General features: G+C 37.1%; 2 long non-coding RNA genes across 3 annotated transcripts in view; one reads left to right on the top strand and one right to left on the bottom strand.

Moving 5' to 3' along the window:
- Positions 1–10,318, bottom strand: part of LOC141548669 (uncharacterized) — a 679,315-nt gene extending 668,997 nt beyond the window's left edge. For both annotated transcript variants that reach the window (XR_012484023.1, XR_012484024.1), the window contains exons 1-2: positions 10,200–10,318; positions 8,914–9,046 (exon numbers count right to left, since the gene is read on the bottom strand). This is a non-coding gene — a long non-coding RNA (uncharacterized LOC141548669). The remainder of the gene's footprint in view (positions 1–8,913; positions 9,047–10,199) is intronic.
- Positions 10,319–11,446: 1,128 nt separating this feature from the next.
- Positions 11,447–26,666, top strand: part of LOC141548286 (uncharacterized) — a 370,078-nt gene continuing 354,858 nt past the window's right edge. Inside the window, exons 1-2 of the long non-coding RNA XR_012483882.1 lie at positions 11,447–11,864; positions 16,381–16,500. This is a non-coding gene — a long non-coding RNA (uncharacterized LOC141548286). The remainder of the gene's footprint in view (positions 11,865–16,380; positions 16,501–26,666) is intronic.

Raw genomic sequence — 26,666 nt, 5'->3', positions numbered from 1 at the left:
TCATGGGAAGCACGCCCTGTGGAGATGCATCCTGGCAGCTCCTACAAGAGCTCCTATAGACAACTCACAACCCTTGCAGACTCAGAAAAAATTTGTTTTCTTAAGTTTTTGTCATGAAAATCTGTGGCAATGTTAATCGGTTTGATTTCAGAAGTTGAGGTCATTTGATCAGTGGAAGAATGGCACTCTAAGCATCCTGGAATTTTCCATTTGACTTGTCCCCTCTCCCCCATTAGAATATGAGAGCCAGGTTTATCTGAAATTTCTAATTACACTTCCAGTGCTTAACAAAGTGCTTTCACATAGTAAACATTTGCTAAATGCTTCATTCATTACTAGCTGTATGATTTGGAGTGAATAACTTAACCTCTCTGAAACCCCGTTTCCTCATTGGAAAACTGGGGGAGGTGAATTTGATGATTTGTAATGTCCTCCCAACTAAAAATCTACTGCTTACTGTTCTTATTACATGAAAAGCCCTATCTGAACTTCTAAGACTTTCTTACAGGTAGAAGCTTGACTCCCATGAATGTCAATAAGGACATTGTCTCAACTGACTCATTGACTCTGCTAGTTTTTCAGTACACATTCCTTCCAAAGGCTAAAATTAGGAATTCTTGTACATGTATCAAATTCCACTGGATGGAGAGGATCGAGGACAATCTAATCCAGATGGAATCTTAACAAGGAAGAGATTCACTCGCTCAGAATATAAGATCCACAAAGGCAGGGACTGTCCAGTTTACTTGAATTCATACTCTCAGCACTTAGTACTTTGCCTGGTACATACTAAGTACTTAATGCTTTAACTGTCTGTCTGTCCATCACTCATAGGGTGAGCAACGGTAGGCCTGGCTAATGGTCCTCAACCAACTCCCTACCACTGTCAACTATGGTGGAACAAAGAAAAGATTTGCTACTTTTCCAAACTGTCAAGCTCAATCCCCTCCAGTATGACGGATGACCTCCACCATCAGTGGAGAGAAGGGGAGGGGGGAAGGCCACAGAAGAGATGTAGCTTTTGACTGAAAACTAGTCAGAAACCAGTATGAGGCCAGGTAAGGGACTGAAGGAAACTGCATAACTTCAAATGGGTCACATGAGTACTACAAAGGGAAGGGGATGTCAGAGCCAGAGAACCTCTGTGGAAAGGAAGAAGAGCCCCAGCAATACTGGTGTCTTGAGACAAATCCCTGACTGTCCTTACTGACATTTTTTTCACTATAACCAGGGACCAATTCTTCTAACCAATGACTCTCTCAAACACCATTGATGAATACTTCTTTTCTTTAACAACAAAGACTTCACTCATATTTGGCAGCTAAAGGCAGCTGTGGGTCCCTGTCTTTTCCTATTCACAGCTGTTCCCCCTCTGCTAGCATTCTCTTGACTCTAACAGCTACCAGGAAAACATTTAAAGACTAAACTTCTTAACTGCATCTCCTATTCCCAGGGCACATGTGAGCAAGACATACAGCAGCACTAGAGAGAAAGAACAGCTTCGCTTAGGATAATCATTTACATCAATCCATCTGAGAATTGACAATGTTTGTACAGCAAAATAACTATATGGACATGTATACCTATATTGTATTTAACTTATATTTTAACATATTTAACATGTATTGGTCAACCTGCCATCTGGGGGGAGAGGTGGGGGGAAGGAGGGGAAAAGTTGGAACAAAAGGTTTTGCAACCGTCAATGCTGAAAAATTACCCATGCATATATCTTGTAAATAAAAAGCTATAAAAAAAAAAAGAATTGACAATGTATCTCAGCAGGATATAGGGTTGAATCTGAAGAATAGGGAAGATCTGAATAAGCATTGAGAATAGGGAAAAAGAAAATATTCCAGTTCTGTCTGAATTGGTTCTTTAGCACAAAGCCAAAATCAATTGTTTTTGCTTTGACTGGAAAACTATTTCTATCAACACAAATTCTTTATAACATTTTCCCTGCTAAGGAATATATTGCAATGGCAATTCCAACAATAAAGGATTATTAAAGGTAGTTTTATATAATGTTTTAAGGGTCCAAAACATTTTGTATACGTCTCACTGACCCTCACAACAACTCTGTGAAGTAACTGCTACTGCTGCTGCTACTCTTATTCTCATTTTACAGATAGGGAAATTAAGAGCAGTGAAGCTACACGCCCAAGGTCACACAGCTAGAAAATGTTTGAGGTGGGATGGGATTCAAACCTTGGTTTCCTTGGCTCCACATCTGGCAAGTACTCCATCCAGCATGTTATGATGACTTGCTACTTTTATCACATCAATGTGAGTATTTTCTCTGCTGATGTGGATCACAGCCTTTTGAAGTCTTCTCATGTTTTGTGCTCCTGTCTATGTCCTTTCGTAAGTTCTCCATACCAGGGACCTTCCTCTATGTCTCTTGACATGGGATATGTACCAGTGGAACACTAGAACTGTCTCTGTTAATTCTCTTTGGCCCTATGGGAATGACTTTCCTCCTTTCCTGTCCATCTAGTTTTGGATGATATCTCTTCCATCACTTCTTGTAAACCAAAGGTGTCAAACATATGACCCACAACACTGCTGAGGGAGGTTCATTTGAACTGAATTAAAATGTAATCAGAAAATATTTAACAAAACAAATAAAAATACAACAAAACATAAATGATATTAATATGTGGTTTTCTAAGTCAACTGGCAGGGAATCTTTATGTACACTTTAGTGGCCCCAATTTCCATTTGAGTTGTGATATTCCTACTGTAAACCACTGTTCATTGGTCATAGACTCCAATCTATTTATAGCCACTCAACAGAGAAGTGGTCTGTTGTTTTTTAGATGTCTTGAAACAAAGATTCTGGGGATGCCTGATTCCCAGACACACAGCATCACCACCGAATGGCACCACCCTTCTTTGGGTTTCCCCAGTTTGTCATCTCAGCTCATCCTCCTTTAATCAGAACACATGGCAAAGTTTGGCATTTTTATCTTAACAACATCTCTTGAATGTGACTATCTGTCCCTACTCATACTTTAACACCCCTGTTCATGTCCTCATCACGTCTCACCTATGTTATTTTAATGGTTTCCCAATTGATCTCCCTGCACCACACTGCTCCCCATTCTGATCTATCCTATATATTACTAGCAAAGCATAAGCCTAATTACCTCACTCCCCTACACAACAAACTCTAGTGGCTCTAAACTGCATTAAGATCCTTTTAAAAGTCTGATGTGATTATGAACTTAACACCAAATAAAACCCTTCATGACCTGACCCCAGTATGTCTTTCTAACATCATTGTGTGTTACATCCCCTCCCAGATTGTGTGATCCAGACAAACTGGTCATCTCTGTTCTTCCCACTTAGCTCTCCATTGCCCATAAACCTGTCCTTATAATTGTCCCTCCCCATAGTTAGGATGTCCTCCCTCCTCATGTTTGTCTCATGGAATCCACCTATTCCTTTAAGACATAGATCTTTGAGAGAAAAGATTCTTTCATTAGTTGCATTTGTCTACACTGACACACAGTAAGCACTTAATAAAATGCTCAGATGGATGTCTTCCCCAAACAGGGAGCTTTAGGAGCCAAGGGATTTAAGTAAACAGAAAGTGCAGACACCGTTGCTGATGAACATGAGGGTAGCAATGGTTTTATGACTAGACAGAGCAACAAGTTTTGGACATAAATGAAAACCAATTTCCTATTTATATACAGGATACTATAGGTTCCCCATTTCTATGTATACTCCTTCCTACTATGTACTGTCCCTTTCCACTGACCAGTTCCATATCACTCTCTCTGGCCTGCCTCAACTCCTTGCAACAAATTCTCAGTAAGTCATTTTTAACTATGTGGGGGTTTTTTTTTGCTTTATTTTAAGTTATAGAAAAATTATTCATCATCTATGAAAGGGATTTCAAGTATCAGCGACAAGAGGCATAGGGCTCCTCCTTAAGACCCTTAAAATCACATCAAAGGAGTAGTTGTCAACTCTGTTTGAGTCCTGGCTTGATGACTTGTCAGATACAAGCACATTCCTCTGAGAAGTTCATTCTAATTAAAAGTTGCTCATATCATCAAGGTCTACTTCAATGTCTATATGAAACAGCAGGTCTGTGGTTCATTAGAAAGGACCCAGGAGTCCCAAAAATCGTGTTCAGCACTTGCTACTTAAGAACTATGTGTCCTTGCTTGGGCAGCGTGGTCAACCCATCTGAGAATCATTTTCCTTTTTCCTCCAAAAAAAAAAAAAAAGAGTTGAAATCAATGATTTCAGAGGTCTTCCTAGCTCTAACTCCAATGGCTCTCTGAACACGGAAAATGTAGAATTAACTGTCTGGCAGCACTAAGACTTGTTACACATTGTATGAATTATATGGAACAATCTAGTTATCAAAATGAGAAATACACAAGTGAAAAAATGCATGTCTACAGTGTCCCAGAAGTAACTCAGGCTGGGAAAAGAATGAAATCATCTACCAACCTCAACTCCAAGTTTCCCAGATGTAGAATTTATGTTTTATGGACCATTGGATGTAATTTTAGCTAAAATTTAGTTTTATTGTCATACTATAACTACCCGTTTTCCTGTCCTGGAATGCATTTCTACACTTTTAGTAATTATTCCATCTCTGTAAAAATATTTTGTTTGGGGATCAAGGCCTTCTATTGAATCTTTGAAAAACTTAATTATCTAAATGTCAACTGTTACTAATACTAACTATTATGACGACTACAATTACTACTACCACCACTACTATTACTATTTCTCCTCCTCTTCTTCCTCTTCCTCCTTACCCTCCTCCTCCTCCTTTTTCTTTTTCTACTACCACTTCTTCTCTTTTCCCCTCTCCTGGGCCCTTTCCCTCAGCTCTCCTCTCCTCTTCCATAACTTTCCATTACAGTCTCTGGTCCTATCAGTATGATCTCCTTACTATTCCTTGTAAAAATGATAACTGCCCTTGAATTTATGCCTTTGTTTATGGTATTTTCCCTTACCTGCGCATCTTTTCCCCCTTCCCCCTCCCTATCCAAGACCAAATTATTTTCTATGAAACTAACTGTTCTCCTGTACATATTGCCTATCTTTCTTATCTCTGAATTTTTTTATTTCCTACTGTATGCCATCCAGGTTATTGTATTTAAATATTTATCTTGTTTCTTTAATCAATTGGTCAATTTTTTGAAGTCCGAGACCAAGAGCAAAGATAGGTATAGAGTAGATGTTGATGGACTGATTTTCCAAAACAAAGGGGAAAAAAACCCTACTATTTCAGAATTAGCTGTATGCAAAAAAAGACCATAAATTTGATAGTCTAGCTCAAAATCGACCCCAACTTAAGAAAAAAGAGGGTAACAATGGGGACCCATTTACAGAATACAAAGAAAACATCTCTCTCCGACTTGACCTGTTTTTTTTTTTAAAAAGCTGTTGCTAGGTGTTCATATGTGTGTATGTATCGTAATGTATGTAAGAGAGAAACAGAGAAAGAAGGAAGAGGACAAAATTACTACTACACAAGAGTGCAAAAGATCGAAAAGGTACCTAATATAGTTAAACACATGATTTTAGGTTACAGAGAGAAGGACAAGACTAGTTTAGATATAGATATAAATAAATATGATATAAATAGGATAAATACATAATTAAATAACTAAATAAATAGATAAAATAAATAAATATAAAACCCATCCTCCTTATGGAGGATGAGGACAGAAGCTTATGAGAAGCATCAGCTCACAAAACAGTGAGAATCCGAGGCAAAAACTATCATATACCAAGTTTATTGTGAGACCTGCTTAAACCAGATTCCTCCTTAGAACAAGGGAAAATGAAAGTGGAAGAAAACAGAGGCAAAGTATTTCTGTAACAAAATTTTTTTCTTCAATAACAATGAAATCATTACATTTATGTTCCAACACCTAGTTCCTGACTTAATTGCTAAATTAGGGAACATGGTTTGAGAATGAATCTGTGATTTCTTTGGTAATGTGAACTCCCAGGTCAAGAAACTCCCTCTATTTATTAAATAAAGGGTTATCTTTTTTTCACTTATTAGTCCTCTAGACAACTCTAAGAAGTATCTAGACGAATACGGAAACAAGTTTAGAAGAATTGCTTATGTTAAACCTATATCAGATTTCTTGCTATCTTGGGGAGGAGGAGGGTGGGGAGAGGGAAAAAAATCTGGAACATGAGGTTTACAAAGATGAATGCTGAAAACTATTTTTGCATGTATTTGGAAAAATAAAATACTATTAAAACAAACAAAAAGAATTATCTAGAGAACTAAAATATCAAATGACATCTTCCAGGTGACAGAAGACACAACATTTGTTAGAAGAACACTTGAACACAGGACTTGCTGACTTCAAAGCCAGTTCTCTGTGACAAGCTGCCTCTCATGTGTGCTACATTAAGAAGTACAAACTGCACTTAAAAAAAAAGATGTGAGAAACAAGATGGAGGACTGAACATTTTCTTTAATCTGTCAAATCTCTTCAAAACAGAAATTATGCACCAAAATTCAATTTCAGCTGTGGACAAGGTCAAGCACACCTAGAATTCAAAAGATAAAAAAAAAAAAAAAAAAAAAAAATGAACTGATACTCACTAACCTCTGAGGTCACTGAGCATTTCCCCCACCCCACTTCCCATGCTTTTGGCAGAAGGACATGACACCAGGGCAAGGAACTGTGAGTGGGGGTTTGTGTAGGTGGGTGGGTGTTGGGCTACCATATGAAGTACTCCACCAAGCCTGACAGAGAGTCTAGTATCCAGCTGAGGCCTGTTTTGATCACCCAAATGTTATTTGTTGCTGAGACCTAGGCTTGTAATTCCATGAATTACCCAGCATGAATGGAGGCTGGAATGTTTTGAGATTCAGCTCCCTAAGGTTTCAAAAAGAGAAGAGTCTACATAAAAGTAGCAGGAGCAAGGGGAAAGACTGAAAAGGAGAGAAAAGGAATAAGGCCTAGCTAGCTTTGGCTATGGAAGAGGTTTGACTGATGATGTTCTATCAAGAGAAATGGAGATCTTGCACTGGATGTAGCCTAGGGGCTTGAGTGCTTGAAAAATCAATTACTTTGGAAGAGGGAATTGGAACTCCTGGGGGCAACTGGTACCTCGGGGAATGGGAGAAGCTCCAGAACTTCAAGTGAACAAAAGTGGGTAAAAGGGTAACCAGAAGAGGGTATAGAGAAGTGGCAAGAATCTAGAAAGGATATACTTTGGAAGTTTGACTCTATGAGAAAGACAAAGAAAAAAGAGAAACCAGATAATTTAAAAAAGAAAATGAGAGTCTTCAGCAGAATGAAAAAAAAAAAAGAATGGACAATCAAGAAAATACAACTTAACAAGTTATTGATAAGACTAGTTGAGGGGGATGAAAGGAAGGAAGAATCTATTTGACTAAAAGAACAAAGAGAGAAATTATTACATATCCATATAAAATAGATGATAAAAAATTCTGATGGATGTGGCCCTCTTCAATAATGAAATGAACCAAATCAGTTCCAATAGAGCAGTAATGAACTGAACCAGCTATACCCAGCAAAAGGACTCTGGGAGATGACGATGAACCACTACATAGAATTCCCAGTCCCTTTATTTTTGTCCACCTGCATTTTGGATTTCCTTCACAGGCTAATTGTACACTATTTCAAAGTCCGATTCTTTTTGTACAGCAAAACAACTATATAGACATGTATGCATATATTATATTTAACTTATACTTTAACATATTTAACATATTGGTCATCCTGCCATCTGGGGAAGGGGTGGGGGGAAGGAGGGGAAAAGTTGGAACAAAAGGTTTTGCAATTGTCAATGCTGAAAAATTACCCATGCATATATCTTGTAAGTAAAAAGCTATAATAAAAAATAGATGATAAAAAGTAATAAAGAAAATTCTAAAGTGAAAGGGACAACAAATGAGAGAAAGGGATTGAAGTGATAGGAAAACAGACAGTAGAAACAGAGTCATTTTCAAAAAAGATTAAGGCAAAGTAACTGAAGGAACATAGTACTGTGTTTACAAGAGGAGGAAAAAAATCATAACTTGAAAAAAATACCCAAATTGGATACAGATGTGGGAAAATATAAACCCAACTTAAAAGTTTAAATGTGAATGGATTAAAAACAATGAAATGAAAAAGATGACAGATCAGATAAAAAAAAACCTGCAATCTGGTGCTTACAAGAAACACATTTAAAAAACAAAGATGTGTATACACACACACACACACACACACACAAATAAACCTGATGGGGATGGAAAAATATATACTATGCATTAAGTGAATTTTTAAAAAGAACTATCATCACCATGACAAAGTAAAAACATTTACAAATAAAAAAGGATAAGTAAGGAAACTATTGTATGCTGCAAGAAAATATAAACAATAAACCAATACCTGTAATAAACTTGCCTTAGCATGAATAAAGGAAACAGACAACAACACAATAGTGAAAGGAGCCTTTCTATATTGCTCTCTTATTATGAATAAGTCTAATGGAAAAATAAAAGTGAATATATGGAACTGGATAAATTACTGGAGAAATTGGAGTTAAAAGACTTATGGCATCTTCTAAATGGGACAGCAAATGAATATAAATATGTCTTAGCACCATATGGAAATTTTACAGAAACCTGACCATGTATTAAGGCAGAAAAAGAAGTTGCAAATAAATGTAAAAAGGCAGAAATCATTAATACATCCTTATGGACCATAAAAAATAAAAATAATGTATTTAAAGACCAAAAACAAAATATAGACTTCAATGGAAATTTAACAATGAAATACTACTTTATGAGAAGAACAAATTATCAAAAAATATGAAAATGACAATTATGTAAATACCAAAATTGCCCAGAATATCACAGTCTCCTAAATGCACTGTACAACCACTCAAGAGAGCTCTGCTTACCAATATGCACAGGAAAACTTAAATGGATGGAGGATGTCTTTTGACCATCTATGCAGTTTGTTGGAGAACCAAATGGGCTGGTCTATCAGTAGTCATACCTTGAAGAGATTCTACAGATGAACAATGAGCTGGGCTTCAAATTGAATAAGAAAAAGGGAACAGATTAGATAAGTTTGGTATATCACCAAACATGTACCTTCCTGACCCTCCAAAAGATGAGATTTTTTTTTAATCTGAATATTCTTCCAGTTGATGTTACAGTCATGTAAATTATGAAACACCATAATATCCACAGAATCAACATTTCAGATTGCACAAAACAACAGAGAAATATATGATGTATGTAAACTGATTATGTTAACCATGAGAACCTCTTGCCCTAGAGATGAGACAGAAGTCATGCACCAAGCACATATATTGCAATAGTACTCATGGGAGTACATGGGAAACTAGCTATACGCAAGACTCCAGGATTGTAAGGGAAGCCTTGTAAGGGAGAATGCAGATGAGGCCTTCATAGGATGAGAAGTTAAGGCCAGGTTACAATCTGAACCCCTGGTAGGGGGTACTCTTATCAATGTGCTCATGAATTCATTGAAATACTAGTGTCTTATCACATCAAATATTGTCTTAAATGAGGAGGCACTATTTGGAATTTCAACAGCCTTTTGTTATATGGATCCACTGGATGTGACAATATTGATTAGAAAGAAATCTGACCCTTAGAATATATAGTATGCACTTCGTACCTTCCATTTTCACCTAGTCAAAAGTCATCATTATAAATACCATCCCAACAAAAATTGTCCAAGAAAACAAAATAATAACATATACTTTTTTAAGCTTCACAGGCAGAATGGTGTAGTGGCAAGTGTGCTGGGCTTCTAATCAGGATGAGCAGAGTTAACATCTCATCCCCAGCTGCATGACCAGGGGCAGCTCACTGAGCCTTATTGCACACTGAGTGTTTAAAGACTGCAAGGGCAGCTATTAGTCCACAAATATAAGCTACTAATAGAATGAACTGAGTATGAACACAAAAATGAATACTAAGATAATTTTTTTCAAAATAACTGTTGCAAGATGTACTGAGACTGAGCCAACAAATTCTGTCCAACAGACCAAATATCCTGTTACTTGGTACAAGTAATTTTAAAGCAGTCTCACATATTGATCTATTGTTTCCACTTAGTCGAAAAAGTTCCAAAATCTCCACAAGTAAGTAAATACAGATGCAGGGCTGGCAGAGGACCTCAAGCAAATGTCAAAAGTGAGAAATGTCATACCTTGGATGTCAATTAGAGCTGGAAGCGATCCCTGAGCCCAGCTAGTCCAAACTCTCACTTTACAGACGAGAAAAACTGAGACCTTGGGGAGAGGTCTTGGGTCACACAGCTAATCAGTGTCAGAGCTGGAATGAAAACATATCTCCTTCGATTATTTTTCTTCTGGTAAATAGCTTTTTGGTCAACATGAATCCATCAAGCACCAGAAACTATTAAATCCCTACTACGTGCGCAGCTCTCTGCTAAGCTTGGGAGAGTTTTGTTTTTTTTGTTTTGTTTTGTTTTGTTTTTTTTAATGAACCTTAGGATGGGTTAGGCATAATTTTAACTGAAGCGAAGTTAAAGCTAAATGGTACTTATATAGCATTTGTGCTGACACATGTATACACTATTTTCAGAGGAAATATTATAAATAATGCCTTCTGGTCGTCTTAGGCTGATGTCTCCTCCCGGGATAGAATGCACTCTGGGCTCTCCCTGGTATTTGAAAAGGATATGGGCACTCAGGGAAGCGTAAACTCAATGGAATGGTGCACAGAACAACCCAGGTTGTCACAGTCCCCATTAAGAAGTTCTCGAAGGAGTGGGCTGGATGTTGGGTTCAGCCATCTCTACCCCATGGGAGTTCGTTTTATAAAGATGGACTATGAGGTGTACGGAGGAGAAAAGACTTACCCACTTTTCAGCAGCTGCTGTCGAGCTGGTGTAGGGCAGGTCTCCAGAGCAGCGCGCCACAGCTCGGCTGCTAATTAGCTGTGTGACCTGAGGCAAAGAAATTCACTTTTCTTTGCCTTAATCTCCTCACTGAAAAGAAGGGCTCCCTCTAGGCTATCGTTAAAGACACTTCTGCTTTTAGCATTGGTGCTTCTCGGATTTTAATGGCTCCTTCCACAAAGCCAGCCCCTGAGGGACCGAGCGAAAATGGCGGGAAAATGGCCGGGGACACCCTCGCCGGACCGCCCGCAAATTTCCCTCCAAGCAATTTAAAAATTCTTTCTCAAAATGAATTCGGGAGGGGAAAACCCGATAAAAGTACCAAGGGAAACCACATCGCCCCCAAGACAATTTAGAAAGGCCGCAGGTAGTGTCTGCCAGGACAGAGGGACCAGAACAATCCAGAACCCTGACACCAGAAATCCCGCCCTCCAAGCCCAACGCAGCCAATAGCTGAGCACATCCCGCACCAGCCGGGAGCGGGCCTTGGGGACAACTGAAGCAGGGGGAGGGGGACTTCCGGGGCTCTCAGCCCACCCTCTCTGTAAGCGACGGTCTGAACCCCAAAGAGATTTTTTTTTAAAGAAAGAAAAAGACCTCTATATACAAAAATAGTTACAGCGGCTCATTTTGTGGTGGCAAAGAACGCAAACTGAGGGGATGCTCATCCACTGGGCCAGGGGTGAGTAAATGGTGGAATATGGATGGAATGGAATATTATTGTGCTCTAAGAAATTATGAACAAGTTGATTTTCCAAAAATCTGGAAAACTTCCAGGAAGCGATGCTGAGGGAAGAACAGAAGCAAGAGAATGTTGGGGTACCGCAGAAGGAGCGGAAGAGTAAACACGAATGGCAAAGCTCTTCCGAGTTACAGGACAAGGCAAATCAACCGCGAAGGACTCTGAAGGAAAAGGCTATCCACCTGAGGAGAAAACATGGATATATGGACGTAGGTATTGTGTGGTTGCACATGCATATCTGGAACAAATGTTTATCTTTTCTAAAGTGGGGTCGGGAGGGACGGGGGGGGGGGGGAGGGGGGCAACACAACTGAAAATGCAAGCACAAGTTTTCATATTTTTAATGTAACTTTCATATTATAGTGGACATGAAACTGGAGTCTGGAATGGGAAGTTAAAGATCTTTTTGTTCAAACGCCAGTCATACCATTAGCCGCCACATGTAAGAAAGCCACCCAATTTCTCAAGATTGCAACTTCCCGTCTAGAAAATAGAATGGTACACTCCACCAGAGCTGCTGAAACTTTTCCCACTCACAGCCCTTTTTCGGAGAGACTTTTATATGACCTCTGGTATATAAGTATCTAAAATAGGTATCCAAATCAAATATTTGCTGATAGTAAATCATAACTTATTTTAAAACATTTATATATGTGTTAATATGTATTATTTAAATCAATATATATGTATATTTGTTATATTTATAATTTTACCATTTATGGAAAAGAAAATTTTCATACAAATGATATAGATTTATTTTTTATCTAAAGAATTAAATATTGGTGGAATCTTAATTTTTTATGACCCCTATATTCAATTACCCGACCCCATGCAACGTTACAAGCCACAGTTTAAGAAGCTTTGGACTAGATGATACCCAGGGTCCCTTTCGGCTTTTAATCTATTCAGTTCAATTAAATAAATACTAATGAATTGCCTACTAAGTATAAGACTTGTTATATTCTGGGGATGCAGAGACAGAATTGAAAAAATCAAACCTCTCAAACAAGCTTCTTTCTCTTTTTCCTCCTCAGAGGTTTCACATGTTCACAGACGAGTAAGTACAAAGTATATGCGAAGGAATACAGTCTGATTTCAAGGGATGTAGGCCTAAGCAATGGAAAAATTCAGAAAGCTCCCCTACTAAGTGATGGGGCCTGAACTGTGCTTCCTAGGAAAACTATGGATGCTTTTGAGAAGAGGTAAAGTGTAGGGACAGCTAGGTGGCGCAGTGGATAGAGCACCAGTCCTGAAGTCAGGAGGACCTGAGTTCAAATTTGACCTCAGACACCTACCACTTCTTAGCTGTGTGATCATAAGCAAGTCACTTAACCCCAATTGCCTCAGAAAAAGAGAGAGAGAGAAAGAGAAAGAGAGAGGGGGGGAGGGAGGGAGGGAGACAAGAGGTAAAATGGATGGGGGCACTCCAGAGATGAGGGGGAAGACAGCCTATTCGAGGGGACAAAGAATTATGTATACAGGGAAGAGTTAGGAGGCCAGTTTGCCATGAACAGAGAATATGCACAGAGAAAGAATGGAAATCAGACTGGAACTAGACTATGAAAGGTTTGAAATGCCAAGCTGAGGACTTTATATTTGTTCCCAAAGCATCCCAAACTGATGATTTTGGAATCGGGGAAGAAAAGACAGTGAGTGCATAGGAGATGGACTCACACTTGGAAGCTGAAATCTCTAGCTTTGAATTCCTTATTAGTCATCAACTGTGTGACTCTCTACAAGTCACTTTAAGATTTCTGAACTTCAGTTTCCTCATCTAGAAAATGAGAAGTTTGTACTCAGGCACCTTTAAGATCCTTTTCAGCTCTACAAGATATGCTTATATGGGTAGCTGTGTGGAGAATGGATTGAAAAACAGAAAAGATTAGCAATGGTGGGACGATTGCAATAGTGTGTGAAAAGGAATAAATTGAAGTTAAGAATGGAAAGGCAGGTGGGAGCCAGATTGTAGCAGAATTTAAATGCCAAGCTGGGGAATCTATGAGTCTGTGCTCCTAATGGCTCTTTTTTGTTCCACTTTCCAGTTGAGTTGCAGAGTTCCCTCTCAATTCAAATTAAAAAACATCACCTTAATCCAGTCTTAAAAGTCTGTGCTTATTTGTATTTCACCAAAGTCTAGGGAAAAAATTCTCAGGTGTGCAAGGGAACTTATGCTGTAATGCAGACTGGCACAGAAAAGATAGTCCTGGCTTGGGGAGATTCGTTACTGGCTCTCACACACAAATGACAGTTGGTTAAATGCATAGTAAAAGCAACTATGGTGAAAATTCATTTTATTCCTGAGTATAACTGGAATAATACTGTGTGAAAGCAGCATGCCAGAGGACACACCATCTTATGAATAAAAGCTCCCTGGGACATCAAGTAAGTCTTCAAGCATCTCACTGACCCCATGAGATTGAAGACAGATGATTGATATTTTTTGTTGTGCTTTATTTGATTAGTGGGCTCATTTATTAAGGACACTACTTTTGAGTCTTTCAAAGTCCGTTTCCCTTTGGGATGAAGGACAGAGTATCTAAAAAGAGCTATAATCATGGGGGTAAAGCATTGGTAGTTAAAGGGGTTGCTGCAAGGAGAAAATATCCAGCTGAGAGCTTTTTAACATGCTGGATTTTTTCTCTTTTACATTCTTTAATAGACTAGAAAAGTAAAATGGAACAATACAGATACAATATAGATACCTTTAAAAATGTTTTTCTCTGAGGAATTATCTCTGTCCCACAATGCATTCTGGACAGTTTGTTTCTTCTCAGACTAGAAATGTTTAAATTTTTGTTCATGAAAAATAATCATACTAAGAAATACGGAGCTATTTCCATAAAACCAAAAGACAATCTTGAAAGGTTGGATAGAAAGTATGTTCTTTATCTAGTGTACTGCATAGAAAGGAAAACCTGGGGGCAAGGACTGCCTTTGACACATAATGGTCATGTGACTTCTGGTCAAGTCTTTTTATCTTTTTCCACAACTCTCTAAAGTCGTGTTAAGGTTGGATGAATTCCTGATCTTCCATGCTGCAATAACTTTCAACATCAGTAACTCCCTTAATGATGAAGGCTTTCCATAAAGAGACACCCTACAAATCTGCTTGAGCCCCATAAGTTTTAATTGAAGGCCTCTAGTGGAAGGTCAAAGTGATAATGGGCCTTTTTAAATATTAAAGAAGACCATTTGATGTCTGGGTGTTTTTGTTTTAGACTTGCAAACTGTAGTCACTGGCTTCTTCTGGATGATGGCTTAGGACAGCATTTACCAAAAAAAGAATATAGCTTTGAGGCCTTATGCTTGGAATCGCATTGTGCTGCTCCTTGATCCATGCAAAGCCCAGATGTGATCATCTGCTACAGAAGAGAGATTCTGGTGGCCCATCATCTCTGGGCACATGTTTGGAGTACGAATAAGTGAAGTCAACTCAGTGTTCATATTTGGGAGAATATTATCGTTTCATTGTAACAGAAATGAACTTTTCCTTCCCAATGTGCACCTCTCTATTATTTATATTTCACTGATGCACTTGATTCCCATGCAGAATTTCCAAAGTAATTAAGGCTTCTTAGTCCCTCATGTCTCCCTAGAATCAGAATTAAAGCTATTAGAAAAATACATCTTCATCATTAATCTTAAATGACAACCTGAATGCAAGGTGAAGGGAAAAAGGAAGTCATGTCAATTTTTTCCAAGATGTTACAATTCATTAGGCATTAAGATTTCCATATTCCTAGTGCATTCAGAATCCCAAATTTCTTTTCTACTCTTTTATGTTGATAATGGATTTCAGCCAGATTAACTGGGGGGAAAAAGAGAAAGTATACCTTCAAGTATATAATTTATTACTGTGAGTTCCTTAGCGTTAATTATATTGGGACTGAAAAAGGACAGTGGACAGATAAGGAAGATATGGTGGTCAGCTAAAGTCTTTAAGGAGATCACAGGTCCCTCCCTTAGGTTCCCATTTGTAAATTAGATTCATTAATATGCATATTAACATTAATGGACAATGAATGCAGCCATTAATGTCAAGGCTCAGGTGTTTAGAGATGCAAGTGCAAGATCAAAGCATAACATCCAAATGGAAAAGGCAACACAATTACTTTTGGAACATGTCCTACTACTGGATGAGGGTGGGTCATGAAGAAGGCCCAAAATGTTAGCCCATGCTTTCTGTCAAAATTAATGTGTCAGTGGCTAGATATTGCTCTATTATATTTTTGGGAGGAATTTTCATATCTGCATAACTTGATAAAGGATATTTGTTTTCAAAATGTTCTGAGCACTTCAAAGTCCTAAAGTATAAACGAGCCAAGCTTTTGTACAGAGGGCTAAAATCCATGGGCAGCTTCCCCTCTAGCATGGTCCTGTCAGTTATTGTCCTTGGCCACTTTAGTCTCTGGTGAGACTCTACCACATGCCTTGTGAACATGTAGAGGCTCCATCTTCCACCTCAAGGATCCTGCCACTCTTTTGCCTTACCAAATCGGAGGGCAAGAAAGGAGAAAGAAGGTATGGTGCCTACTATGTGCCAAGTACTGTGCAAAGTGTTTTTTACAAATATTATCTCATTTGATCTTCCCAACAACTCTTTGAGATAGGTAATATTATTTATTCCCATTTTATAGTTGAAAACTGAGGTAAACTGAGGTGAAGTGAGTTGTGCAGGATCACATAGCCAGTAAATATTTTGATATTCTGTATTCTTATCTCCAGGTCACTGCAGTAAGCTATCCAGCCACCTCTAAGAGAACAAGAGAGATCAGGAAGGACCACTTGAAGGAGAAGATACTTGAAATGAGCCTTGGAGAAAATCACTGATTCCAAAAAATGGAGGTGAGAATACAAAGCACTCCTGAGATAGGAAATAACTTGTGAAGAGGCAGGAGATAGAGTGTAAATGGAACAGTTACAAGAAGTGGAGACAGAGAAACAAGATGAAATCAATCTGGAAAAGTAGGTCAGAGATACATTATGCTGGAGTTCAAATGACACATAGCACCTATATAGTGTGTCCCAGAGGCAAAAGGGAAACACTTGAAGCTTCCTGAGCATGAGGCTGACACTTTCTGACCTATTATTCAAGAGTATCAGTTGGGGAGCTGTGTGGAAGATAGTTTAGAGAGTGGGACAGAATGGAGATAGAGTTACTGATTAGGAGACTCTTACAATAAATAGTAAAATAACTCTTCTCAGCAATACAGTGATCCAAGACAAGGATGAAAAATTCTGTTCATTCAGAGAAAGAACTGACAGTGTCTGAATGCTGATTGAAGTATACTTTTTAAAAACTTTTTTCATTTTTCTGGAGCTTTTTCTTGGCAGGGGGAGCTCTGTATTTTCTGTTACAACATGACTATTATGGAAATGTTTTGCATAACTATATTGGTATACCTTATATTGAAATGCTTCCATTCTCAATGCAGGAGAGGCTTTAGGCAGAGAGGAAGGAGAGATTCGGAAGCTCAGATTTTTAAAAAAAATGAATACTACAAATGTTTGTATATATGACTGTGGAAAAAATTAATCCTATGTTAAAAAAAGATACTTAACGATACATAGTTTGGCTGAGACTATGTCCCTAGTACCTTAGAAGCCACTGATGCTTTCCCAGGTGGCTCTTTGCTTCCCTTAGAGAAGTATGTATGTCCTGGGACTCTCTGTCCCTTGGAAAAGTCCATTAACTAACTCAGCCCCTTTGATCCCTTCTACCATAGTTGGATCTGTTAACCCAGAAAAAAAATAAGACCTTGTCCCAGTTTTCCATCATAGTCCTGCTAAATCATCTATAATACCTTTTCAATACATATCTGTGGAGAAAAGGACATTGTTTGTACTCTAGTATCTACTTTGTTCCACTGATTTTACTAAACAATCTGAGAATAGTAAGATTTACGTTAAGTATAAAGTAGTCTTGACTTTGACATTAAGCATCAACTTTCTATTCATTGATGACCGGTGGTAATTTGCTCAATCTGATTTCAGATTACTAAAAGCACCCATGTTCCCTTCTCACTGTAAGTCAAGAGCAGGCACCATTTTTCTAGTGAATTCTACAAAATCATATTCACTCTAATTAATAAATGCATTTGGATGTGACAAGTTGTTGCATTACAATTTGTGTGCTAAAGGCCCACCACTGAGGGGTGACCATGATATATGTACTTTGAACTGGCGAATTCCATTTCTTGGCATCCTTTAGAATAGTCACTTCTGAGAGAATGTTGTTTTTAAGCAAACTTTAATGGAAGTTTTTGTTGACTTTGTTACTTTTTAATCTAGGGTTAAGTTTTATCAGCCCAGATTCTTACCATATAAGTCTGTCTCCCACTTTGGGTTTCCTTCAGTGATAATCAGCATTCTAAACAGAAAACCCTGTATTTGCATTCTGCATATTCTCACAAATTATTATATATTAGTTGGAATCTTTTTGAAATAGAAATGTATGGACATATTGAGTAGGATGTCTCTTCTACCTATTCAGCCATCTTTTTCTAATTAACATCTGTGAGTTTTTTTCCTCTCTGGGGTCACCAGAGTTTGAAAACCACAATCCTTTGCAAAGGAAAAAAATAAACAGAACATGGCACTCCAAAATCCTCTCATAACTAGTAGGGGCAAATGTTCCTTGACGATATGGATATCAGAGAAAAAACACAGGCTGATTGTTTTAGTAACCCCAAAAGATTTTTGCAGGAGATGAGCCTTTTCTTCTTCACTATGACACCCAACTTATATTACTGTTTGTAACTTCAGTTTTCATTGATGGAAAATTTGCTGCCAATGTTTAAAGCTAATTTTCACTCAATTTAGTATGAAGACTCTCTCACTAAATTGCTTAAGGACCCTTGAAGTTTAAGTGATCTAATTTACTCATCTCATTCTGACAGAGTTATATATTATCATTCTATCTATCAGGATTATGCTGGTGACACTTTTCTCACTTGAATACACAAAATGGGTATAATTGCATTTGGCATCAAGGTAAGTGTTCCTGTACCACATGGCTGGATGAACACGTGGATATGTAGATAAATGCCCATGAGACAGAAATGCTAGCCATTAGCAAGTTGACAAAATACTAAAGTATGTCTATTTCTTTGTTCTCTTGCCCCTTCCCCTCCCCCTTATTGTTAAGAATAATGGAATATAAAAGTAATTCAAGTCATCATTCGCCAGCAGGACTCAGCTCCCGAGGGATCTTTCTAATGCTGTATGAAGAGACATTTTAATAATCATTACTCTCTGACAAGGAGTGCAAATGAAAAGCCTCATGTAAACAGAAAGCGAGCTAGATATTCTTGGCCTCTCTTGCAAACCTTGTTTGTTCCTGTACTCCAGCCTGTATCTTCCACTTTTAGGGTATACAGAGTACATGTTCTGATTCTCTGTCGTGAAGTCACGACTCCAACCACTGAGGTTTTTCCCCCAAAATCATCTCTAAGTTTTTTTGTAATATATCTATAAAATTGTTTACCAGTCAATCCATGTGTCAACGTGGAGTTTTATAACATCCGTGCCAATTTGATTTTATCAAACAGACATTTATTTGTTCTCCAGTGTGTTCAAGGTAGAGTATTAGGTGCAAATAATTTGAAGGGATATATAGACAAAAAAAGAGAATCCCTCACCATTTTTCTTGGCAGTATTTTATTTTCCTAATTACATGTAAAATAGTTTTCAGCATTCATTTTGTACGATTATGAGTTCCAAGATTTTTCTCCCTTTCTTCCTTACCTCCCCTCCTCCAAAACCAAGATGCAATCTGATATGCTATATATGTGCAGTTACTTTAAACATATTTCCATATTAGTCATGATGTGAAAGAAAAATCAGAACAAAAGGGAAAACCCATGAGAAAAAAAAGCACACCAAAAGGTGAACAAGTATGCTTTGATCCACATTCAGTCTCCATAGTTCTCTCTCTGAACGCAGATGTCATTTTCTATCCCAAGTCTATTGGCATTGTCATCACTGTGTTGCTGAAAAGAGCTAAATCTCTCATAGTTGGTCATCACATGATCTTGCTGCTACTGTAATGTTCTGTTGGTTGGGCTCACTTTACTCAACATCAATTCATCTGAAATCAGCCTGCTCATCATTTTTTATAGAACAAATAATATTGCATTACATTCACGTACCGTAATTTAAGGAATCCTTCATCTTGAAAAGCTTAAATTCCATTGGGGGAAGAGCAGGATAACATATATACCAAAAACTATAAAGAAAATATACACAAGGCAATTTAGAAGGGGAGAGATGGAAATTGGTGACCACAATGGATAGGGCCTGAAGCAGTTAATCCCATTACTTAACATCTCTTGGAAAGGTCATGTCTGAAAGAACGCAGATTTTTAAATGTAGAACTTTTGAAGGACTGAATGTATTCTTCCTGTTCACCCCAAAACAGAGCTTTCTGCCTAGTTTTATCAGCCTAAATTATTAACAAGTAGTACAACAGGGAGAGCATTAGACTAAGTGTCACTAGGGAGATGAATTCAAATCTATCTCTGACACTTAACAACTGTGAGTCTGGGCAGTTCACTCACCGCCCTGAGAGATGGTCTATATAAAATGGGGATAATTACACCTTTAGTGTTTATCTTTTGGAGTGTTTTGAGGATGAAAAGGGGCACTATACAGAACGGTCCTTAAAAGCACTGAAGTCAGCACTGTACATTGTATCCCAAAAGTCTTAGTGCAATTTTAAACTTCATCAAAACTTAAACCTTTCCCGAGACTTTTGGATCACTCTGTACAATTGTCTCATTTGGTCATTTCATTTTTCCCCCTACTCTCTTGGTAGGTTTTGGAAAAAAAACATTTCAGGGCCAGTCACTAGCATGCTATTGTTTATTATATTTGATGTTCTGTTGATTACTGTACAGGTAGATCACGTGGATTTAAACTTTTTAAAAATAATTTAATGAGCATTGAAATGCTCATTAATGAATTAATGAAAATTGAAAGCTCATTTTCTGATGCATCTCCAAAGACATCTTTGGGATAATTACAGTTAGAGACAGGCTAACAGTTATGATATAGACTGTGACTTCTTCCCAGGCTGTAATTTTTTCTCTTACATCTCTATATTTGGGTGACATTTTCATTCCATGTCATTTGGAGATTATAATTATTCAGTAAGCTGACATCTTACATTCTTACATTTTTTTCCTGGTTCAGTGTCTAGGTTGTTGTGGATAATATTTTGGTCTGCAGTGATACTGACCACAGTTGACTTACTGAATTCATAAGAATTTGGGGGATTTGTATTTGTAGTGTAGAGCTTTGTTATCTGGGAATTGATAAAGGACAGGAAGCTTCTGGTATAGAATTCTAGTCACCTGATTCTGTCTTTCTACATACTTGGAAGATGTTATATTTTGCAGCCTCTGGCAACATTGTACAAACTTCTAACTACTTCGATGTAAATATGCATTTATCAATAAGTCTGGGATCCTTAAGGCTAAATTCTCTGTAATTACTGGGGAAAATCAACTTATCCTGAATTTCTAGCATAAACCACTGTGTTTGAATAAACAGGTCTGCAGGATTTAGCTGTTAGTTCAACACTTCATTGACCTAAAGCATCATTACTTGAGTTTATGTGGATGTCAACCATAGATCACCTTTCAAATCTAGTTACCCATTTCATAGACTGCGTCCTATGTCATATTAAGTTACATCTTAATATGACATCTGCCTATTCCACGGGTGGATACAAGCCCTGTGCAGTGAGGTTTCTGTGTTCCAAAAGTATTTCTGTAAAATTTTAATCAATATCATATGCTCTAAGTACATCTATCAATATTCTTCCTTCATTTTGATGAGGAAGTGCTAATCTTCTATAATTGCCTTAGGGATGATAAATTCTGAATTTAATTAACATTGGATGGATTTTTTTTGGACATCTTCTAAACTGTTGTCCATTTTTACCATATAGAAAGTATATATTCAAATTGGTATTTCATAGGTTTGATTTTCTCTAAATGTGGTTTTCTCATTTCAATTTTAGGATGCTAGTGTATTATTCTAAACATAATCTCTCTAAGCTTCATCTTTGTTGGCCTCATACTTGATTTATCCTTCTCAGAAAAGACTAAGACTTCTGTAAGTATTTCATCTACTGGTTTAATTTGAGATCTAGATTCAAACTCAAAGTTTTAATTTTTTCTTTACTATATATTAAGAATTTATCAACATTTCATCTTCAGCTAATCTTAAGCCCCTCTTATGTGCAAAATTAGAAAAATAAAACTAGGCAATGAATAAGGAAATGGGGAATCCAGTCAGCAAGTGACACGTTATTAGAAATGATAAACTGGAAGGAAGGGCATCTAGTGCCCTGAGCCCACAGTTTGGGAAATGTGGCCAGTCTGACTAGTAGCAAATCATTATCTATGGGTCTGTTCTTTATAGTCTCAAAAAATCCTGCTAAGAGTGATTTTCTGAGCAGCATTTAAAATCACAGGACTTGCAGTTTCAGGGAAATAAGTATTTGATGTTACTAGATAGTCAGCCATGGAGCTAAGGCTACCCATATACTTACCTTTTACTTGTAATGTTATAGACTGAAAAGTCCCTCTAGGTGTTGATGTATTGTTCTACCATTTGTACACTGCTTTATGGAAAATTGTTTTCAACATCCGATAACCACAGTGGCTATATACTATCCATTCAATTGGGGGATTAGTTATGTCCATCATTAATTCTGAAATGCCAAGAAGTTTTATAGAAAAGTTAGTGTTCTGTAGCTATCCCACGATTTAGGAAAACTTCAAATAAAGCAAACCAAACTTACAAAGTCTATAAAATAGGGGAGAAGAATCATTGATCTCATGCTAGATGGGACTTTAGAGGTCATTTAGCATAACCTCCTCATTTGACAGATGTGGAAACAGAGGGCCAGAAAGAAGAGATTATTTACAAAAGTAGGTGCTTTTAAAATATATGTGTATATATATATATATATATATATATGCATATATATATATATATACACATAAAACACAGAGTTTATTTCATAGTTTCTGCTGCTTCTACAATGAATTGAAAAGAATGGCAAACAATCTGTATCCAAAGCAAAATTTTAAATAATTATTTCTTAAAATAAATAAAACTTAAAATAAATACTGTTACACAAAAGGCATATTGGGAGGTTATGTGTTATGAAAAATAAGAATTAAGTATCATTCTTTCTTTGGTTCTCAGAACTGTAACAGAGGGATATAGTGAACATTTATTATTTTATTACATTCATTCCTGTTAGGAGAAGCAACAAACAACCTTTAACCAGAAAAAGATTAGACTCTTTAGAAGCAAGAACACTAAAAACCTCTAGAACAAGGAGACTGTGATGATGCAGAAGGGGTTTGGTAATTCCATGTTTTAAATAGCCCCTGGATCAAAAATCCCTTTATAATACTACTTATTTAATGAAAGTTTTAGAACTTCATGGAAGTGTTTCATTCATTAAGTTGATCAAAGAAAATAGTTTCATGCTATGGAAATCCAATTCAGATAGTTCTTATAAGGCGCATCTCTATATGAGCCTGATAGGTAGAAAGGCCCATCTATACAAAAAAAATACACAAAAGAATGAGGTGATAGCTAATATACCTTAAAGGTAAATGATTTTTCATTTAGAAATCTGACTCTTGCATTTTGAATGTCTTCTCCAGCCCCCCCCTCCTACACTCTAGGGCAGATTCTTCTAGACACCTAGGGAATATGATATTTCTTAATACAGAGAAGATTTTGATAATTATCAGGTAAAACTAGAGTCATTTTGCTGCCATTCCTAAGAGGGAAATATATTTCCATGGTGACAAAGGAAAAAGAAGAACGAATCCTATATTATAGTAAGAAAACAAGACTTGGAATAAAGATGTGAATTTAAAAATGTGTTTGCATTTCAACAAAATGGAATGAAACCATCTAGGTTCCCCATCCTCATGCCTCAGGGCATAAGCAGATTTCTAACTGAGGTCTGAATAAATTCCCTTCTCCCATGTAAAGTGTGAGCCATTTTCCCAAATAGTCTGTGGACAAATTGGTTTCTATCACTGACAGAAGTAATGCCATGAGCCATTTTTCAGTGGCTAAGTTGCCAAAGGATATGAACAGTCAGTTTTCAAAAGAAGAATTGAAAACTATTAACAACCAAATGAAAACATGCTCCAAATAACTAATAATAAAAGAAATGAAATTAAAACAGCTCACACTAAATTCAAGAGGCAAAGATGTCAAAAATAAGAGTTAATATTGAGAGTAGAGGATTGTGGCAAGACAGACCCATTAATTCACTGTTGGAAGTTATGAATAATTCCAGCTGTTGTGAATATGAATTTGAAAACATACCAAAAAAAATAATGATTCAACTATCTGGTTCTTTGACCCAACCCATTACTGCATATATGTGTGTATGTATATAGGTATATAGATATGTATGTATGCATATCTCCCAAGGTAAAATAGTGATGATCTAGAATATACCAAAATACTCTGTGGTAGCAAAGCAGGTACCAGTAATTAGGAGGATGGTACAACAAACTGATATTGTACAGTAAGAAATGATGGTTAAGAGGCATTCAGAAAAACATAGAAAGACTTGTATGAGTTGAAACAAAGTGAAGTAAGCAGAAAAAGGGAAACGTTATTATCATAGAAGGGAACACATCCTAAAAGGAAGCTGTTTTGCTTAGAAATATCAATTACTATCAGATGTAGGATGACAGAAAAGTGCCCTGTTCCAAAGTAGAGGTATCTCTCTGGTAATTTTTTATACTTATTTTTAAATGTAAACTGAGGAATTTTGACTTATACTTTGATAGACTTACATTAAATAAAACTGAGATTGTTTCATGGAATTTTGCCTCCACAAAAAAACATACTCAGCAAAGTCAGGAATGTATATTTTGATAAAGGATTTTAAATGTGTCACAGACTCACAGAATCTCCCTATGTTTCTCTGAAGTTGAGAGGTGTAAAGGACCTCACCATCTACGTGTCTATTCCATACATAAAAGGAATTCTCATTATAATATAATTGACAAATTGTCCAGATTTCTCTAATGAGGAGAAACCAACCATTTCCCCAGGGAAGTCCAGTTCACTGTGGACTCATTCGTCCTTAGAGCCAGATTTGAACTTATGAAGATGGATCTTCCTGATTTCAGGGTGTTTGAGCAATCCACTTTATCACCTAGCTGCACCTCATAGAAGTACTTAAGCTTTATCAAGTTTCAAGAGTCATTTTTGTTCAACAATCTCTTTAATGATCTGTTCTAGAATTTTTCCAGGAATGCAGGTCAAGCTCATGGGCCTAACAGATTGTAAACTCTGTTCTCTTTCCTCTTTTGAAAAATGAGACGTTTGCTCTTCTCCAATTTTGTAGCATCTTCTGTTTTCCATGATCCACTGGCAATGGTTTAGGGATCATGTCTCCTGTTTCTTTCAGGACCAGAGAATATAGTTCATTGGGACCAAGTGACTTGAAATCATCAAAGGCATCCAGGTGTTCTCTTCCTATATCCTTATTTATTTTGAGAATCTACTTGCCATTAATTCCTTCTGATCTGTTCATTCCAGGACAGAGGTCATACTCCTTGGCAAAAAAGAAGCTGGCTGCTCTGTCTTCTTTCTGTTGTCAATTATCACCATCCCATCCACACCAAGCAATGCGCCTAACTCTTCTTTGATGATCCCTTTTAAAAAAAAACTTTGTATTGTCCTTAGCATCCCTCAGTAGCCTCAGCTTATTCTGAGCTTTAATGTACCTGGCACTATCTTTACAGCACTAAGCCATGATTTTATATTCTTTCTTTGTTGCATGGCCTTTCTTCCATCTCCTGTACATTTAAAACATATAAATGTAAGGTAATTCCAAAACAGTCTAATAATAGAATTTAAGATCACAAAAGACTTAGAATATACTGCTGGTATACATGTACATATGTTTGGCTCTATGGATGTGTGACAGTTTGTGGGAGATCACAATGAGGTTGATCAAGATAACACTTAATAGAAACTTCTCATTCCTATGTGAATGTGCTATCAATGTGAGTAAAGCTTAGTGATCAAGGAATTACAAAATCCTCGACTTAAAAAGATTACTAGAGCTGATTTAGTTTTATAACTAGCAGAGAGTAAGAACTCTTGATAGCCCACACAATAAATGGTCAGCCAGACTTCAAATGAAGAACTTCACTGCTTTCCAAAGAAGCACATTCTCCTGCTAGACAGATCTGACACTGGTAGCCTACTTCCCTTGCTTTCTACTAATATTATAAGGATACCAGTGTAGGATATGTACTGTCTACCAACCATCCCTTATTGTTACTATGTAGTTAGCCCATATTCTTTTTTAAGTTACGCACTTATTCTTGATGCTATCCCTTACTCTGGTTTTTATTACCATCTTGGTTACAGATGGATTTTAAAAAGTAGTTATTATATTTTTTCCAAATTCATGTAAATATAGTTTATTCCTTTCTTGACTCTATAGGGGTCTTTGTTAATTTATTACATATGCATTTTTGCCTTGCTTTCTTGACTTTATCCTGATTTAGTCCTTTCAATTGGCCCTTAGGTATGTGCTTTATTGTCTCTGTTGCTTACTTAGCATCTGAGTTATAGATAAAGATGATATGATTAATGAGGTACCATTATTAATGATACCCTGTTTGGCAGACCAACTAGAGTCCAGATATATACAATTAGCTGTATCTGGTTACCTGCACAATTGAGAATTTTGGCTTTTTAACCTGTGGCTTATTCTGCATTAAGAGAAGAGAAATATTTGTTAAGACTTGGCAGCCAAAAGGGGGGGCAATTTTGCAGCCAAAACCCAATCTTCTTGCTTTTATTCAGACTATCCTTGCTGCAAATTAACTGAACAAACAGACTTCTTAATTCGGAGCTAGAGCAGAATGAAATTGCTTGTCTCTTCAAATGATACAGTGAAATAAGAGGAAGAAAGGATGAGGCTTTATAGTGTGAGG

This window comes from Sminthopsis crassicaudata, chromosome X (genome assembly GCF_048593235.1).
Source record: "Sminthopsis crassicaudata isolate SCR6 chromosome X, ASM4859323v1, whole genome shotgun sequence".
NCBI lineage: Eukaryota > Metazoa > Chordata > Mammalia > Dasyuromorphia > Dasyuridae > Sminthopsis > Sminthopsis crassicaudata.
Note: the sequence above shows the minus strand (reverse complement) of the source record. Positions and strands in the feature narration are given on the sequence as shown.